Consider the following 17275-nt stretch of genomic DNA (forward strand, 5'->3'; position numbering starts at 1 on the left):
CACTGCAGATGTTTGTCGGAAAGGCTCTTCTATTGAGCTTCACAAACTTAAGACATGGAAATAAAGGGGGTTAAAGAACACAAAGATAATGTTTACCCTGGCCCGGAGACAAAAGCCTAACTTAGGAAATAGAAACAAGAGCCAGACACAAGTCACTGCGCATACATATGCTAATTTGGTGCCCATTGTGAGGATAGGTAAGAGTAGTTACAATTTAAACACAAATGCAAAGGCCAGCTGGTCTAGGGGCGCCTATGGCGCCTACACCTTTAACATCAAAGAACAAGGTTGACAAAAGGTTTACTTACTAACCATCTCGAAAGTATTCTTCCTCTTGTGAGCCAAATAGAATGCCTCCTAGCCCTGTCTATGACTGAATTTTAGCATCATTGTTGTAAAATATGTTTGCTATCTGCTTCCAACTAAAAACATCCTGCTATCTTCTTAGTTGTAAGATTTACTGCCGGTTCAAACAAATGTGTATGTTATCTACTTTTCACTAAGAATATCCTGTTACCCTATGATGTGTAAGTTACCTCATTGTAATTAGAATAGTTTTGAAGTAATACCTCTGTAAAACCTGTTTCTGCACCCTTTTCAAAGCATCTTTATCACTGAGAATTATTTGTAAAAATTCCACCTTGTGATGTCATAAGTCTTTAAATAAAGGCCCAAGACCCGGCTAGAGGAGGAGATACAAGGGATACAAGAGATAGGAGATATAAGGAGATACAGGAGATACAATGGATATAAGGAGATAGATACAGGAGGAGAGAAGAAGGAGATATGGGGATAGTAAGGAAATAGGACAAGACGCTGCCAGGCTGGACCAATTAAGAAACTGCCTGAGTGTCTCAATGTTCATTTGCTTCTCGTCCGCCGCTACCCCTTTAGGGAGCCCTGGACCCGCCGGAGCGGGCCTCCAGCAACTACCATCCTCAGCCTTGGCATTTTAAGAGCCATGGAGAATGCTCATCTTCCCTCTTGCTTTCCTGTTCCACGGCCTTCCCACCCTCTCCCCCTCCTGCTCGGCTCCGATGACTCTCCTTCAGTTCCATCCTTCAGTTCCATCTGCACACCTCCCTTTTGCTCTTCCCCGAACGCATCCCTGTCCCAGTTGCATATACCACATCTCATTCTCCACTCTCCACTGCATGGCCTCCCACCCCTTCCTTCACTAATCACCACAATATCTCACTGGTGCCTGCAAATCCCCTGCCACTCCACCTTCTCTTTGTGACTTCTCCAGCCCACTGGTGCCTGCGCACTTTCTATCAGCATCAGACCACATTCCCAAGAGTGGTCAGCACCATATTCTCACTCCTGGCTTAACCCTCAAGGCCATTCATGATTACCGATTTCTTTTAGCTCAGTGGTCCCTAAACTTTCTAGAAGGGCCCACTGGTAAATGTTTTAGGCTTTGTGGACCATATGGTCTCTGTCACAGTGACCCACTTCTGCCTCAGGTGAATAAGTTGGTGTGGCTGCATTCCCATAAAACCCTATTTACAAACAACAACCACAAAAAGTCAATGGGTGGGCTGTAGTTTGCGGGACTCTGTTTTGTGGTGAGTTGAACTGTGTCTGCCAAAAAGATATGCTGAAGTCAGAACCTTGGTATGGAAGACCAAATTCCCTGTGAATGTGACCTTATTTGGAAATAGCACCTTTGCAGATGTAAACAAGTTAAATGACGCCATACTAGGTTAGAGTGGGCTCTAAATCCATTCACTGGTGTCATTATGAGAAAGCCATGTGGGAGCACCTGGGTAGCTCAGTTGGTTGAGCATCTGACTCTCAGGCTCAGCTCAGGTCATGATCTCACAGTTCATCATCTCACGGTTCATCTGCACTGGTGGCATGAAGCCTGCTTGGGATTCTCTCCCTCTCTCCCTCTCTCTGTCTCTTTCTCTCTCTCTCTCTCTCTCTGTGCCCCTCCCCTTCTCGTTCTCTCTCTCAAAATAAAGAAATACACTTTTTAAATAAAAAAATGCCATGTGAAGTGATAGAGACAGAGACAAGGCAGGAGGAGAATGTCAGCTGGAGGCGGAGACAGGGATTAGAGTGTGGGTCCATAAGCAAAGGAAAGTCAAGGGTTGTCCACAACCACCCGAGACCAGGAGAGAGGCATGGAACCAACTCTTCCTCAGCGTCTCCGAAAGAACCAGCCACGTTGTGACCTTGATTTCAGACGTCTAGCCTCCAGAGCCATGAAAGAATAAACTTCTGTGGTTATAAGTCACCCAGTTTGTGGTAATTTGTTCCAGCAGTCTAGGAAGCATGTATGTGGCTCCAGGCTCTAGTGTTACCTTCTCGTACTCCCTGCCAAGCACTCCATCCATGCCTATGCTCTGTGCTGTTTCATCTATAGAGAGCTCTCTCCTCCCTAAGTTAGGCTAAGCTGAGTCAGCTCAAATATCACCCCATTTAAGAAGATCCCTCCCCCATGACCCTCTGATTTGGCTAGATATCCATCCACAATTCTTGCCTCACTTTTCCATCCCATCCAGTTCACTGTAAGTGGTTCAAGGATATGGACCATGTTTTACTTGATGCCACTATGGACATAGGGGATGTCAAAGCATGTTCAATGAATGAATGAATGAATGAACTAATTACAAGACAAAGGATTGTCTAAAATCATTTTGTTAACTCTAGTATCATTTGACTGTGGAAGTTATTGGGTGGAACTTGCTCATTTTCTACATATTAACAAGACTATTAAAATAAGACCGTTTATTTTTGGAACTGGGCAGAATGAAACAAGCATGCTTTCACAGATTTCCAAACCTCTAAAATTCACCTTTGCATTAGTTGTGGTTTTATGCATTAGATGTTGACTTCTTCAAATTTCTTTTTTTGTGTGCCAGTGTCTTATTACTTTATGTATTCCATGATTAGCTATGACGGTGCTGTATGCAGCATTATTTGCATATTTTAATTGCATTCTGTCCTTATTATTTCAGAAAATCAAGTGGAAATTGGAAAAATGAAATAAGCTGACACTAGATATAAAAATAGAGGTCTCATACACTTAATTCAATTCAAACAAGATAGAAATCATTATGTGTGTCGCAAACGGCTGATCTTTAGTCTCAATTGAATACTTATTGAACTTAACTCAGCTGTGTTCAATTGCAATAGAAAAGAAGAAACAATTTTAAATATTTTATCTTTTTGAAGACAAATCATCAAAATTATATCTAATAATTCAGATATAGGGATTCTATAATTGCAATAATATTTTTAGCTTTCTGGGAATATAATCACATTATAAATTCACATTAATGAGCAAATTTGGGAACTGCATACATTTTCAAAAAAATTTCAAATAGAAAAATAATCAGAATTCCATTTAAATGTATTTTATTCACTTGAAAATCCCAATATCTGTATACAAATCTTTATGAAACTTTTAAGACACAGACATTGATGGGAAGAGGAAAGGAAATGGAATGTCGTGGTTTAGCTTGACTTAAGGCCCTCCCAAGATTGAGCAAGTGATTTTCTAGAGTCACTGGGCTTGAAGGCACCAGAGTCCATATCCTGAGTTCCTCATTCCGTGCTGGGGACACAGCTAGAATGAACAGCCAGACAGGACCGGATCATAGCCTGTTCACTCTCAGACTCCTGGTACATGAGTAAGAACAGTATTCATGGAGAAGAGTATTCAACCCCAGGAGCAACAGAACTGTTTCTAGGCAATTTGTACTCTAAGGAGATTAAATAGTAGTTGGGTTTCCATATGGTCCAGCAATCCAAAGATAAAGGAAATTTTAATTTTACACAAAAAATTGCATGTGAATGTATGTGGTGACTTAATTTATAATTGCCCAAACTGGAGGTCATCCAAATGTCCCACAACTGGATGATTGTGTGGTACATGCACACAATGGAATACTACATAGCAATGAAAAAACCAACAAGTATAATATACAAAGCCACATGGATAAGTCACAAATGCATGACCACAGCCAGATTCACAAGTCTAAGTTTCCATGTATATGACATTCTCTAGAGAAAGTACAACTATGGGGACAGAAGATAGATCTGTGGCTATAAGGGGCTACAGGTGGGGGCTTCTGAGGAGTTGACCACAAGAGACAGCATGAATGAAGTGTTTTGGGGTGATGTGGATCTCTTGTTTCTTCGTTGTGGTGATAGTTATGTGATTTTATGCATTTGTCAAAGTTGTAGAACATTTCACCAAAAAGAATAAATTTTACTTTCTGTCAAAAAAAAAGGAGGGGGGGATTAAAAACAGCCATTGACTTTTTGGCCAGAGTGATTGTATGCAATAATAAGGAAAGCGCTCTTAGTCTTGGTGAAGTATTATAGATGATTTCTAGTTATTGCTTTGGAATGTACTGTCTTTCCCCTCAAATATTTTTATTTTTTCCTATTCTAAAGACCTATTTCCAAAAAAATTGATTACTAGCTGGGTCATGAATTCTCTCTGACTCAGTCAGCAAGATGCGGAAGTGCTGTATTTGATGTTTTCCCTGTTTGTGCTTTCCATCACAGGGACAGGGTACGTTTCCTTCAGGGTCATATTCTTTCAGGTTCAGGAAGAGTTTAACTCCATTTAAGGAGGGAAAAAAATACCTTGGGGGATATAGCCAAAATGTGTTTGTTAAAAAGCGTCCTGTTTCTTGAAAGGCAAGCTCTTCCAGATGGGGTTCTCTGGGATGTGGAGGCAGAATGGAACTCTGTTTCTGAGAACCTGGCACACATCTTGGAGAATGAGAGCTTCATGTTTTCTCAATCCTAACCCATTTCTCATCTTCCCATCCCCATCAGCAGCTCATTACTCAGCATTTAAATTGAGGCTTGGCTGGCAAGAGAGGTTCCCTTCAATTCATCTTCATCTCTGGTTAATTACTGTAATTGACGCAACACTGTTTCTATCCCTAAATCTATTAACCAGCAAATGTTCAAGTCATAGGCTCTCAACTCTCATTAATCTCATTGCTTAACAGTTTTTTTAAATCATGTGTTTTATTTCCTCATTATGGAAATTTCAAGTCAGCATTGAAAATAGCGACACGTTGGCCTCAGCATCACCTTTGTTTTTCAAGGACATTGGAGAATCTTTGAACATTGCAACATTCCCTTTATTTTCCCTCTCTGTGAGATCAGAAGAAGTGATGCTCTTGAGAGGGCTGTAAATTGATTTAATCTTTTCAGAGAATAATTTGATAAGCTTTGTCAAAATTAAAATTGCATGTACTACTTGACCCAGAAATTTCACCTCTAGGAATTTATTCTAAAGGAATAGTGATACAAGAATCCAAAGACCTATGGTAAAGGAAATGTATTCATTCCAGAGTTTATGGTAACAAAACATTGGGGGGAGAATCAAAAAGTCAAACTTTAGGGGCTTAGTTAAATAAATTATGGTGCATCCATACTATGCAAAGAGACTATGTTGTTACATAACAAGGCAGGTTGCCCACTATGATCTACTGTATGATTCCGGTTTGGAAAAAGAATCTGGAAGATTCACACAAAACAGCTACATCATTAACATTTGGAAGTGAGTGGGATTTACAGATGAGGGATAGGAGAGGGGAGAGAGGGAAAAGGCAGTTTTTCTTTTATCTGAACTCCTGTAACATCTAAATCTTTTTTATTATGAGCAAGCTTCATTTTATATTAAAAATGCATCTATGGAAAAAAGCAAGAGTGATGTGGCTCTCAGGATTTAGTAATCATGGTAAACAATATCTTTCTCAGCCTCTACAGGACCGGAGAGTTTCCAAATATCTTGGCATCTATTTTCTCTTTTATTTTTGAGAAAACCTAGAGAGATGGGCAGGCATGTATCTCCTCCTAGGGGGCAGTGAGGACCTTCGAATTCCTGCTATTCCCATATTCATGGGGCATTCTCAGTAGTAACTGATTTTAAGTAGCTCTTTTGCTAATAGGTTATTTTTTAAATGGTACTTTTAAAAATGAAGTATAGTTTATCTGTAGCACAGTATGTGATGCTAAGGGTGCAGCTGGGAATCTTTACCCTCATGTAACCATCCTGGCAGTCAAGACAGAGAACATTTCCTTCTCTTAGAAAATTCTCAGGTCTTTCTCAGTTAATCCCCCTACACCTCAGTCAACCACCATTCTGTATGGAACCAGAGAGTGTGTACTTTTCCGTGTCCATTCTCAGCCTTCTTCAGCTAGCATAGTGTTTCTGGGGGCTGCCTATTTTGTTGCATGTGTCAGTAGTTTGGTCCTTTGGTTGGAGGATGGTATTCTTTCTGTTCTATGAACACACCTCAATTTCATTTATCCCTTCATTTGTTGATGGGCATTTGAATTATTTCCAGTTCTTGCTAACATGAATAAAGTTGCTATGAACATCCTTACATATGCCTTTTTATGAACATATGCTTTCACTTCTCTTGGGTAAATTCTTAGGTGTGGGACAGCTGGTTGGTTGTATGGTAAGTGTGTGTTTAACTTTGTAAACGACTGCCAGAACTCTTCAAAGTGCCCCGTTTAGCATTCCCTTGAGCAGTGTGTGAGGTTGCAGGTAGAGTTTTGCCCTGCGCAAATACCTACTTCTAGGTATCTCTGTAGCTATTTTCGTGTGGAGCAAAAGTTGAAGGAAACTTCTTCTAGCAGCCGTAAACACAGTACTGAGCCTTTACTGAGTTCAGTCCCTGCCCCTTCCCAGATTATAGACACACCAGATAAATGAGACCCAGACCCTGTCCCAGGAGGGGCATCCCCTCTCTCTGGGTTTTCTAGCTGGTGCTCCTTGGAGCTACAAAGTCTAAGAAGTCTCTAGGCCTTAGCGTATTTTCAAATCCTTTCCATGTAGTTTTCATCCTTAGGTACATGGAATCTGTATTCCTTGTTGTTCACTTAAGAAATCTCCCTCTAACCCTCCTTCGTTCTTTCCATATATCAGTTGCTGAGTGTTGCCGGCACACACAGCTGTGGGGACTAATGACCTGGCTATTTTTTCCACACTCCTTTGCTACAGGCACGTCCCAGCCTGGCGTTTCTCAGGGCACACTGCACCTGCTATGGGCCATGCACAGAGAGTTCTAGCAGTGGACTGTGTCTGCTTTAATGATTGCCCTTACTTGCATAGCAAGTGAGGGTTTCCATTATGGTAGTTACATACAGTTGCCTTTAGAAACAATCTATTAAGTTAAAACAGCAAGTCGAGTAAAAATGATTAAATAAATAATTACACAGTATTTAGAAACCCCCAGCTCTGGTCCAATTCCTCACTAGCTATTAAAGACACTGAGCAATGTGGTTAATCATCATAATCAAAAGAGATTTGCTAAGTACCCATTGTCACTCAGGATATAATGAGCCCTAAAGTAGATAAGGGTCTCTGCTTGGGACTGAACATCAGTGATACTGTTTCTAAATATATTCCTATCAAATTCTTTGTGATGTCTAACTCCCCATGATGTGTGAAACACCCAAGCATCCAATTAATTTCCAGATCAACGCTGCATGCTTTCTGATTAAGCATCATAAATGCTATTCAGAGCTCTCTGTGGGCTGGTCCGGATTCCTGCTGATGGCAGAGCAAGGCTTTAAGATTGCTGCTAAGTCCTCCTCTATTTCCCAAAACAAGGCTCCTTCTGGCCCCTAGTGCCTGAGCTTCCAAGGTGCCTAATGAAGCTTGCAGTATTTGACAATATTTTTTCTCTTTGTAGAGAGATCTGTTCTGCACATATCACTTTATTTTAAATGTTCCTGAGTTGCTTATTTGTTTGTTTGTTTTAAGGGCAAGAGGGAAGTAATATTTAGTGAGTATCTCCAAAATTGGGGGTACTTTACATTTCCTCTTGCTCTTTGTTAAAAAAAAAATGACAGCTCTTTTGCAAGTAATCTTTCTCTTAGAAAACTCTCCTTTATGGTCTCCTGGCCCTCCATCCTTGCCCACCCACAACTCATATCCAGAGCAGACAGATCTTTGAAAAATACCAAATCCCAGGCATCTTGTTCCATACCTCACTACTTTCTGGAAGAAGAAAATTCCCTTTGCTTCTAGGATAAAGTTGCAAATCGTTATGGCTCACAAAGTCCACACAATCAGGTGTCTTTCCTCTTGTCCAGTGTCGGCTCGGGCCATTTTCTCCCTGAATTAATACGCCCCTCCTTTCCTTCAACACACACACACAAGGTTTCTTGAGATCTCTGAAAAGGCTGAGCATATTCCTGCCTCAGGGCCTTTGCACAAGCTGTTTCCATTGCTGCCAGATATCTGTTGCCTCAGCCTTAAGGCAACTTCTTTAGGGAAGACTTCCCTCACAACGCAGACCAGCTCAAATTCCTGACATTACATACATTTAGAGGACTCTTCCATCATAGCAAAGCATCACCGTCACCAATAAACCATTCTTCCTGTAATTACTTATTTGGAGTCAATTTTTCCCTCTAGACAATAAGGTCCTTGAGGGTAAGTACTGTGTCTACCTTATTCATCAATGTAGCCAAGCTGGCCTCCAGGAATTTTTGCCCCTTGGTATTCTTGACCTTGCACAGAGTGTCCCACAACGAAGAAGTCCGATCCATAGAACAGATAGTGCATTGAGAAATGGTGGTGGGTGGCTTTTTTTCGATCCTGAGAGACTTTGAAGCTTCCATTCTGCTCCCTCTCAGATCACTTGCCCTGGAGGGAGTCAGCAGCCGTGTCACAAGGACGCTCTAGCAGTTCACAAAGACCCACACGGGGGTGGAACGAAGGCCTCCTGCCAACACCCATTCCTGTGTGATCCATGTTGGAGGCGGTTAATCTAGCTCGAGTCAAGCCTCCAGACGATGCGGCCGCAGCTGATATCTTAACTACAACCTCAAGAAAGACCTTGAACCAGAGCCATCCAGCCAAGCCGCTCCGACTTCCTGACCCATGGAGCAGTATGAGATAAAAATTCTTGTTTTATGTGTCCAAGTTTTGGGAGTAATTTGTTATCCACAAATATTATATTATATCTAGAACTAACATATGAGATATTTTATAACTAATATACCATAGATCCTGGTATAGACACTATAAATAGTTGTTAATAAGTCAATAAGTAGTTGTTGGACAAATAAATGAAAACATGTTTTGTTTGATTTGGTTTTTTTTTGAGGAGAGAGGGGGGAAGGGGCATAGGGAGAGAGAGTCTTAAGCAGGTTCCACACACAGCTCAGAGCCTGATGCAGCGCTGGAACTCACAATACTGGGATCATGACCTGAGCCGAAATGAAGCTGGAAGCTCAGTTGACTGAGCCACCGAAGTTCCCGCAAAACATGTTTCTCTTACATGTGAGGAATGTATAATCGAGAGCGGTTGATGTACTTGCCTCAAATCACAGTGAAGATATAGTAGAGGCATGCCAGAACTGAGATCCACATGTTTTTGTGGGGCTCACTAGCTCCATTTGTATTACACTGCTTTATCTTCCTTGAAGAGAGAGATCCTAACATCTAGTTGGCCAAAGGATTATTTATTCAGAACCTTTTACCAAAGGTACCCATGGACAAGGTTACACACTGGTTATTTAGTACAAAAGTCTCCAAAGTGCATGCCCATCCCAGGGGCTGGGTAAAATGATCCACTGGGGGCTGAGGACAAAATATTAGAACTCCTTTTTATAAGCTTGATTAGAAAATTATGTATTTATTTCTAATTGGAGTGAAAAAAGCATAGCATAAAATTTACTGTCTTAAGTGGCAATCGTTATATAGCAGCTTATCTATGATACATTCAAGATAAATGATACAATATATTACTTGTTCATAGGCTACAACACAGCCTGCTTAATACCTTTCCTTAAATTCCACCTCTATACTACAATATGTTTGAGGTAGCTGTGAAATTAGGTGATTAACTAGTTGTTACTTAACCTTCTAATTTCTGTATAAGTCTAATTACATGAAACAGAAGTTGGTGTTTTGATTTTTTACTTTGCTTTTCTGTTTTGAGTGTCATTGCAACTACTGTATTGTAAATGATGGAAAATAATTGCATATGTTAAAAAATATGAAACTTTATAAAGTTAAAAAAATAAATAAAATGTTTAAATTAAAAAAAATTTACTGTCTTAACAGTTTTATTTATTCAAAAAATTTTTAATGCTTATTTGAGAGAGAGAGTGGGGGAGGGGCAGATAGCCAGGGAGACAGAGAATCTGAAGCAGCTCCAGGCTCCGAGCTGTCAGCACAGAGCCTGATGCGAGGCTCCAACTCACAAACCATGAGATCATGACCTGAGCCAGAGTCAGACATTTAACTGACTGAGCCACTCAGGCTCCCCATCTTAATTAACCGTTTTAAAATGTATTGTTTGGTAGTGTTAAGTGTATTTGCATTGTTGTGCAGCCACTCTCCAGAACTTCTTCATCTTGCAAACCTGAAATGCTATACCTATCAGGCAGTAACTCCCATTCCCTCCCACTTCCCCTGCTCCTGGCAACCACCAGTCTGCTTTCTGTCTCCAGGAACTATGACTCTAGGTACCTCATGTAAATGGAATCCAGAGTCTTTTTGTAACTGGCTTTCTCACTTAGCATAATGTCCTCAAGTTTCAGCCTTGTTGTAACAAGCAATAGAATTTCCTTCCTTTTTAAGGCTGAGTGATATTCCATTGTGCAGATGTTTCATTTATCCAATTCACTTGTCAAGGGACACTTGGGTGCTCTTACCTTTTGGCCATTGTGATAAATGTTGCTATGGACATGGGTATGTATTATCAGATTTTAAATATTTATTTTTATCTTACCCTTTAAAGGTTTCTTTCTTGAATTTTTATAATGTACATAGTCCATTGTTATGGTAGTACATACATATACTGTGTGTATAAATAAGTAATTATGAATATATTCAGAGAGGCTGCTCAAAAATTGCTATGATAGGAATATGTGATTAAAACTACAGATCTGTGAATCAGCATCTCAGAGTTGGCTTCTGGGGCAATTCAAGGCCTTAACAAATGCTAAACTCTTGGAAATCACTCAGTCACAGTGATTAACATATAGAGCATCGCACATGGAAAAGGAATATAACTTTGACTTTATGTCTGTCATTCTCCAAGCAAGTACTCGACACTTTCATTTGCTTATAAAACTAATTTAGCTTTTGTTTCCCAATCAGTGATTTTATTGGAAGCAGGGAGAGTTTCATAAGATTTTAGAGTTATAACAGACAAGAGTCCAATTTTGTCAGCTTACACATGAGGATGCTAGCCCTTTGGACACTTAGCAGCTTGGTAGAGGCCACGTTGCTGGAAAGCGGTACTGCCCTGACTGGACCCACATTGCAACTCTCTGGTCTCCTGTTTCTAACAAAGCCATTTTTCTGTCTTGAAGGAACAGTTGGTTAGATCAGAGGATTTCAGCAGATTTTTTTTTTAAGTCAATAGTAAAAATTTTAGACTTTTGCAGGACTGACAGTGTCTGTCAAAACTACTCCAGTTGGCCACTCTACTGGGAAGGGAGCCATAGACAACAAACAAGTGTGGCTGGGTTTTGATAAAACTTTATAAAAAGCGGTGGCTGGCCCGTGCATCACAGTTTGCCAACCTTTAAGTGAGATTATAGAGGAGACACAGGTTCTCTTTGTTTTCATGTTTAAAAGATATTATTTTTTTCAGGCTCTCCTTAGAGTTCTTTAGTATTTGTAATATAATTTATTCTTTTTTTTCTAAGTAGGCTGCATGTTCAAGGTGGTGCTTGAACTCATGACCCTGAACTCATGACTCTGAACTAAAGACCTGAGCTGAGATCATGAGCCTGATGCTTAACCGACTGAACCACTCAGCACCCTTGAAATAATTTATTCCTAAAAAGCATGTAGTCCCTTAGATACTAGGTTAGTGTATTTTCTTTACAATCAAAGAATAGTTTACTTGGTCCTAAGGTGTATCATTGCCATTTGTCATCCCCCATATTTCTGTCGTGTTATCTTGCATGTAAGCTATGCCGGGCATTGGGGCTACTGTGTTCTAGTTACTCCTTCTAGTCCTCCCTGCACGCACATAAACAAGTCTTTTCCTCCCCAAGATATTGAAATGAGAGTGTATTTTTTTCATTGTGTCAATATTAATTACTCATAATTTAGGGCTCGATATTATTTTCTATATTAATTTCAACACAGTGGAATGAGTCTAATTTGGATGATAAGGTTCATTTGCATTTAAATTGATATTTCAAGCACTCCCTGTGAGGAACAAGTAGCATCCATGATTATAATTATAAGCATTGTTTCCAGGGCAGGTTTGTTTTCCTTTGGAAGGATTTGTAAATATGGTGTGTGGAGGTTAATATTGATAATGAAAACACAGCTCATTTGCTAGCTGTAGGAGCCTGGAGGGGGCTCAGTTGAATGAAGTCAGCATGACAAATGCTCAACTTCACATTTTACTCTTCACTAGCTGTGTGAGCTAAGGGAGATCACTAACCTCTCTGATCTTTAGTTTCCTATTTTTGAGAGGTACATAGAACATACTCAACAAATGTTGAGTATCAGTATTGCTGTGATTCAAAAGAAGTTGATGGAGACAAAAAGGAAGAATCAAAATAATAGAACCATGGCAGGGAGATGAGGTGGAAGAGAAAAGACAGGTCTTGTACTCTGTTGACAACAACCATTTCACCACAAGGGAAGGCAGACTTATGACTGAAGACCAGCCAAGCAACAAATGAAAAGTCATAAACCAAACTATAATGGAAAATAGGATAATTGTGATTACTTGTGAGTGATGAGTAGAGTTGTTAATGATCCCAGGCTTGTCTTTTTCACAGAGAATATATTTTTTATTTGTAAGGTGACTGGTAGGAATCTCAACAAGGTACTGACAATGTCAAATGATTCAGGGCCTGTCTGGTCAACATGCTGGCACCCACAAAGAGACTGGCCCCTTCCCACTGCATCTTCTGGAACATTCTCTATGAGTTCAGCAGAGGACATGTTTGTGTCTGTTTGTGGGGATTGGCAGAGAAGAGAAGGGAGGGTGATCCAAGATCAGTACCAGAAGGGCAGCAATGCTTTTAGTGTTCTAGAGAGTTCTCTCTCTCTATATATATATATATTCTGTGTGTGTATGATTAAATCATCATTTTAATTTAATTTTATTAGGGAGAGAGAGTGCACGAACAAAGGAGAGGGGAAGAGGGAGGGAGAGAGAGACAGAGACAGAGAAAAAGAGAGAGGGAGAGAAAGAGAATCTTAAGCAGCCTTCACACTTAGCGTGAAGCCCAACAGGTGGGCTCAATCCCACAACCCATGGGATCATGACCTGAGTTGAAATCAAGAGTTGGATGCTCAACTGCTTGTGCCACACAGGTGCTCCTGGTTTTTGATAGATCAGCAAAGATCTATTCAAGTCAGTAATATGGACAATCATATCCCTTTGATTCTCAAGCAGGGAAAACAATCATCTGTTTTCCAGATGGGGAAACTGAGCACTATAAAGATCAAACAATGCATTTTTGCTCACAGTCACTCATTGGGAGTCCTTGGACTCATGCTCCCTGAATAGCTTAGATTTACACTAAACCTCTTATTTTAAAAATTGGCAACGTTGGAGCTATAAAACACAAGCTTCTATTTCCATAGCTTAATGAAAACATCTCCCACACACTGTAATACATCTTATTCTTCTTCTGCCTAGCAGAGCATGCATTGTGGAGAGGTTGTGTGTGCACGACATTAAAAGTACAGACCTCACCATCGTCCTGGGGATGATGAGGAGGAACATTGCTCAGAGCCAAGCCCTGGCTTCCTGCACTTGGCTTCAGGTTTTAATTATCCACTGATAATTAAGGGTTCTTTCTTTGTGAAAAATAATTTCCCGTAGGTTGGGAGCCTGCAGGATTACCATGGTTGAGAAGCTAATCTTATTTCTACATCAGAGATTCTTTCACCTTGGCCATGTAGGATGGAAAATTCAGCTTTGCCCAAGTTCCAGAGTGCTCAAAGGTAAGGAGCTCAGGATTCCCAGAGCAGACTTGGAGATGAAGGCTTATGGGATTTATTGAGGTGATTCGTTGAAGATGTCCTTTCCCAGGGGAAAAGCAGTGAAGGAGGGGAGAGAAGCATGATAGAACAGGGGAGGAAGCCAAGCCAAGATGGGGTTTCAGGCAAGTCCTGTGGGGGGCACTGGAGGGTGAGTTGCACCTCAATGTTTTCCCAGCCTGAGACCAGGTTTTCATGCCCCCACCGGCAGTCACAGATTAAAAAGTGCCAAGAGGGAGTGTTGATTCCCAGATATATCAGGTCTCTATGCATGTGGGGCAAAGTAGGCTCCAGTAGCCCTAGGGCAAGCCTCCACAATGCAGGCACAAATAGATCAAAGTCAGGGTGGGGGCACACAAGAATGGTACAAGGGGGTCAGAACGGGCCAGACCTAACCTGATCCAGAGGGTTCCCTTTGGTGGCAGAAGGTAAGTTGGGAGGACTTGGCAGGGGGAGATTGTGCTCAGAGGGGCCAAGATGCTTGAAGCTCCCCTAGAGAGACCCACAGCTGGTTCTCTGCCTGGCCTAGGTTTTGCCTGAGCATGCAGAAACATCCAGGTATGTGGTTCCACACTGCCTCTGAACTGGCATATAGAGGGAGCTGGGGCAGCTATGCCTCAGGGTTGGGGGTGTTGGAGAGTATACTGGGAGGACCAGTTCTGCCAATCCTCTTTGGCTTCAGTTTCCCCCTATGTAGTGAGTTGGGACTAGACCAGAGCATCTGTCAAATCCTTAGAGTTGTTTCAGCAAAGCCCATCTTCCTATGTACCAAGGACAGACCATCCTTCCTCCATTTGTTTCAACCATGTTAACTTAGAGGCACTGAAAAGAGATTAAAAATTGGTAACTTCCCTGGGTGCTCAGGTGGCTCAGGTCATGATTTCACGGTTTATGAGTTCGAGCCCCACACTAGGCTCAGTGCTCAGTGCAGAGCCACTTGAGATCTTCTGTCTCCCTCCTTTTTCTGTCCCTACCCTGCTCATGCTCTCTCAAAAATAAATAAGTATTAAAAAAAAACCCCAAAAAGCTGTGCTATAGAGGCGCCTGGATGGCTTAGTCAATAAAGCATCTGACTCTTGATTTCGGCTCAGGTCATGATCACATGATCTCACTGCTGGTGAGTTCAAGCCCCATGTCAGGCTCTGTGCTTACAGCTCAGAGCCTGGGGCCTGCTTTGGATTCTGTGTCTCTTTCTCTCTCTGCCCCTCCCCTGCTTGCACTCTGTCATGTTCTCAAAAATAAATAAAACATTAAAAAATAATAATAAAAATAAAACTTAAAAAAAAAACCCACTGGTAACTGCCCTCAAATCAAAACTTACAGCGCAGGCAGCTTTAAGAAAACATGTGGTCGAGAAATGGGGATGGTATGGGCGCTGTGTGTCTATTTTGATAAGGACTAAGAAGTCTCAGGGGATGAATTTTGGCCACACTGATCTGCCTCAGAGTCCACACACGTGCTGCTGGAACAGCTCTGATTTGCTGGACTTCCATGTGGAGCAGTTTGGGGTCCATCGAGGCTGTTTCTGGGCTCATAACTGGTTTACCTGGGTCCCCACCAAGACTGCAGGGCTGGGGTAGCTGTGGGGGGCAATGTTCTTCCCTCAGCAACCTGCGGGGTTTGTGTGTTCCGTTCTCCAGGGGGAGGGAAAACCCTGTTTTCAATGATGGTGGCCTGATTAGTCTTCTTTCACTGCTGTAACAAGGTACTACAAATGTAAACAACACAAATATATTATAGTTTGCAATGGTTCTGTGGTCTGAAGTCTGACACCATATCGGTAGGCTTTTGGGAGGAATTTGTTCCTTGCTATTCAGGTGGTTGGCAAAATTCAATGCCTAATGGGACCAGGGTCCCTGTTTCCTTGCTGGCTGAGCTGGAGGCCACCCCTAGCTTCCATGCCACCCAGTGCCTTGGTTAGGGTCTCCCTTCCTCCCTCTTCTGGTCCAGCAATGATGGGTAAGTCCTTGTAATGCTTCGAATTTCTCTGACCCTCCTTCCATTCTCTTACCTCTCCAGCTTTCCTTTCTTGCTTGTGAGGACTCATGATTACATTTGGTCTACCTGGAGAGTCTCCCTATTTTAAGTTAAACTTAAGCCCATCTGCAAAGTCCATTTTGCCGTGTAACCTATTCACAGGTTGCAGGGATTAGGGCATGGATATTTTGGAGGGCTGTTACTCTGGTGACCACATGGCCATTCTGTCATCACATCTCCCCCTACCCTTGGTCTAGATTGAGACTTTTTCTTCAGTATTTGAGGTCAAATCTTTCTCTTGATCTTATTCATTCATTCATTCATTAATTCATCAGTCATTGATCAATCACCTGATTGGTTGCACACCATGTATTAAGCATTGAGGATGTGGACAGTAGTACGGCATGGACCCTGTCCTTGCTGAGGAGGATCACAGCAATGCAGGGCCTGGGTACTGACACTGTCAGTGCCCACCAAGATTCCCTTCACTGGGCCAGGGCACCAATGCCCCAGCTCTGGGAGTGTTGGCTGCTAAAAAATCACTGCTACTCTCTTTCTCTGGAAAATTGTCCTTGGACAAATGGGACTCAACCAAGCCCAGGATGTTATACAGGTCCCAGTGACCCTGGAAGTTAGTGACTGACTGATGGGGTACAAAATGCTGAGCCTCAGGAAGGGATGTACTTTGTGATGTGATTCATGCTCTAGAGTTTCCCAGATGTCAGGCTAAGACTAGACTTCTGCCTGCCCTGCATCCCACTAACCCTTTGTCCTGAGAACGGATACCCCAGAAAATCACTTTCTCAGTTGCTTCAGGGGATGCAGCCTAAGGTAGTAGTAACAGTAATAACTAATGTACGTACACACACACACACACACACACACACACACACACACTCACACATTCTATTTTTATAACAATGAAGAAATACATATGTCATGCTTTCCATAGGCCCATGCATCTATATCTCCCTGGAATATATTTCTAAGGTGTCCTTCAAGGCTAAAATGTAATTCAAGCAGGCAATAGGGTAAGTGCTTTACATCCTGCAGTATCTGGGACGGGTTAGCATTGAATTAAAAAGCAGAATGAAAAAGACTATTCTTCATGAACTTTGGCACACTTTGTAACAATGGGAAAGTGGAGGGAAAACATGAAAAATGAGAATAACATACTAATTGGCTCTTTGAATTTCATTTACAAAATGGCCTTCATAAATCCATTATGTGTCCTTGTGGCGAAGGGAGGAGGAGTTAAGAACATGGCCTTTGAGGTCCTACCATCTCACATTTGTGGCCTTCTTCTGCTAAAATCTAACTGTGTGATCT

General features: G+C 41.6%; 1 protein-coding gene and 1 long non-coding RNA gene across 4 annotated transcripts in view; one reads left to right on the top strand and one right to left on the bottom strand.

Annotated features, from left to right (window-relative positions):
* LOC115274174 overlaps nucleotides 1-9051 on the top strand; it is a 19333-nt gene extending 10282 nt beyond the window's left edge. Inside the window, exon 3 of the long non-coding RNA XR_003901122.1 lies at nucleotides 8632-9051. This is a non-coding gene — a long non-coding RNA (uncharacterized LOC115274174). The remainder of the gene's footprint in view (nucleotides 1-8631) is intronic.
* PCSK2 (proprotein convertase subtilisin/kexin type 2) overlaps nucleotides 1-17275 on the bottom strand; it is a 289537-nt gene that overhangs the window by 103426 nt on the left and 168836 nt on the right. The gene's annotated exons all lie outside the window — the stretch shown is intronic.

This window comes from Suricata suricatta, chromosome 12, assembly GCF_006229205.1.
Source record: "Suricata suricatta isolate VVHF042 chromosome 12, meerkat_22Aug2017_6uvM2_HiC, whole genome shotgun sequence".
NCBI lineage: Eukaryota > Metazoa > Chordata > Mammalia > Carnivora > Herpestidae > Suricata > Suricata suricatta.